Below are 2,823 nucleotides of genomic sequence, written 5' to 3'. Positions count from 1 at the left end.
AAAAAGGGTTTTTTATTTTATGGAACATACATATCAATATTCATGGATCATCCCTTTCATTCCACTTCCAGTACCTATTTTACTCGGAGCTGGACTTCTACTTTTTCCGACAGCAACAAAAAACCTTCGACGTATGTGGACGTTTCTGAGTATTTTTTTGTTAAGTATAGTTATGATCTTTTCGCTCTATCTATCTATTCAACAAATTTTTCTAAGTTGCATTCATCAAAATGTATGGTCTTGGACCATAAATAATGAATTTTCTTTTGAGTTCGGTTACTTTATTGATCCACTTACTTCTATTATGTCAATATTAATTACAACTGTTGGAATTTTGGTTCTGATTTATAGTGATAATTATATGTCTCATGATCAAGGATATCTGAGGTTTTTTGCTTATATGGGTTTTTTTAATACTTCAATGTTAGGATTAGTTACTAGTTCTAATTTGATCCAAGTTTATTTTTTTTGGGAATTAGTTGGAATGTGTTCGTATTTATTAATAGGTTTTTGGTTCACACGACCTATTGCAGCGAATGCCTGTCAAAAAGCTTTTGTAACCAATCGTGTAGGGGATTTTGGTTTATTATTAGGAATTTTAGGTCTTTATTGGATAACTGGCAGTTTCGAATTTCAAGATTTGTTCGAAATATTCAATAATTTAATATTAAATAATAGAATAAATCTCTTATTCCTTACTTTGTGTGCATTTCTATTATTTGTGGGTCCTATTGCTAAATCTGCACAATTTCCTCTTCATGTATGGTTGCCGGATGCCATGGAGGGCCCTACTCCTATTTCGGCTCTTATACATGCTGCTACTATGGTAGCAGCGGGAATTTTTCTTGTAGCTCGTCTTCTTCCTCTTTTTATAGTTATCCCTTCTATAATGTATATAATATCTTTGATAGGTATAATAACAGTACTCTTAGGAGCCACTTTAGCTCTTGCTCAAAAAGATATTAAGAGAGGTTTAGCCTATTCTACAATGTCTCAACTGGGTTATATGATGTTAGCTCTAGGTATGGGGTCTTATAGATCCGCTTTATTTCATTTGATTACTCATGCTTATTCGAAAGCTTTGTTGTTTTTAGGATCTGGATCCATTATTCATTCAATGGAAGCTATAGTTGGCTATTCTCCTGATAAAAGTCAGAATATGATTCTTATGGGTGGTTTGACAAAACATGTGCCGATTACAAAAACTGCCTTTTTAGTAGGAACACTCTCACTTTGTGGTATTCCCCCCCTTGCTTGTTTTTGGTCTAAAGATGAAATTCTTAATGATAGTTTGTTATTTTCGCCAATTTTTGCAATAATAGCTTGTTCAACAGCGGGATTAACCGCATTTTATATGTTTCGGATTTATTTACTTACTTTTGAAGGCCATTTAAACACTTATTTTATAAATTATAGTGGAAAAAAAAGTAGCTCCTTCTATTCAATTTCTTTATGGGGTAAAGAAGAAGATAAAAAACTTAATAGGAATTTTGGGTTAGTACCATTATTAACAATGAATAATACGAAAAGAGCTTCTTTTTTTGGCAATAAAACATATAAAATTAGTAATAATGTAAGAAATCAAACTTTTATTACTGTTGAAAATTTTGGACTTAATACAAGAACTTTCTATTATCCCCATGAATCAGACAATACTATTCTATTTCCTATGCTTGTATTGCTTTTATTTACTTTGTTTATTGGAGCCATAGGAATTCCTTTCAATCAAGAAGGAATAGACTTTGATATATTATCAAAATTATTAACGCCGTCGATAAACCTTTTGCATACCAATTCAGAAAATTTTGTAGATTGGTATGAATTTTTGAAAAATGCAATTTTTTCAGTCAGTATAGCTTTGTTTGGAATATTTATAGCATACTGTTTATATAAGCCTTTTTATTCATCTAGATTAAATTTAACTTTACTTAATTCATTTCAAAAGTGGAGTTCTAAAAGAATTAGGTGGGAAAAACCAATAAATTTTGTATATAATTGGTCATATAATCGTGGTTACATAGATACTTTTTTTAAAAAATCTTTAACTGAAAGTATAAGAAAATTAGCAAAACAAACGAATTTTTTTGATAAACGAATCATTGATGGAATTACAAATGGAGTAGGTATTACAAGTTTCTTTGTAGGAGAAGTAACAAATATATAGGTGGAAGTCGCATCTCTTCTTATCTGTTCTTGTATTTGTGCTATGTATTGATTTTTTTAACGATCCTCTTTTTTTTTTATTTTGAAAAATTCTAAATTAGAATTTTCTTTATTTCCATCTCGATTTTCAGAAACTGTTTTATAGTTATAGTATGTTCGAACGTGGAATTCATCATCCTTATTAATTTTGTCTTTTCCATTCACTCCGATTTCTTCCATTTCATCGATTTTGTCCAGATCCTCCCTTTCTTCCGAAAAATTTCTATTGCATTCTATCTCATCGTATCACATTCTGTTCTGTGATATTTGAGAATCACCGTCAATACCTCGGTGTAGGTCCGGGATAATCCTTTATTCCATAGTCCTGGGGCTATTTACAACTAGCCAATTCAGAATTTGCAGGTGTACTAACAAGTGCATCTTTGATGCAGTCATCGATTCTCCCGAGAGTTCACAATTACCGCGCGCAAACATATTCATTTAATGACTTAATGATGAGGAACGCATTTTTTCTATGCTACTAATACTTGTACTTGCTCTGCTATTCTGCTCTGCCCAAGCCTGGCTGAGGAAGAGTTACGGGGCTTCGAAAAATATGCTGATTCGGCCGGTAATCATACTATATGTAAAAAAAAGCGATAGATATAATAGATATATATA

Source organism: Brassica napus, unplaced genomic scaffold (assembly GCF_020379485.1).
Source record: "Brassica napus cultivar Da-Ae unplaced genomic scaffold, Da-Ae ScsIHWf_2176;HRSCAF=2829, whole genome shotgun sequence".
Classification (NCBI taxonomy): Eukaryota; Viridiplantae; Streptophyta; class Magnoliopsida; order Brassicales; family Brassicaceae; genus Brassica; species Brassica napus.
This window is presented reverse-complemented; position numbering follows the sequence as displayed.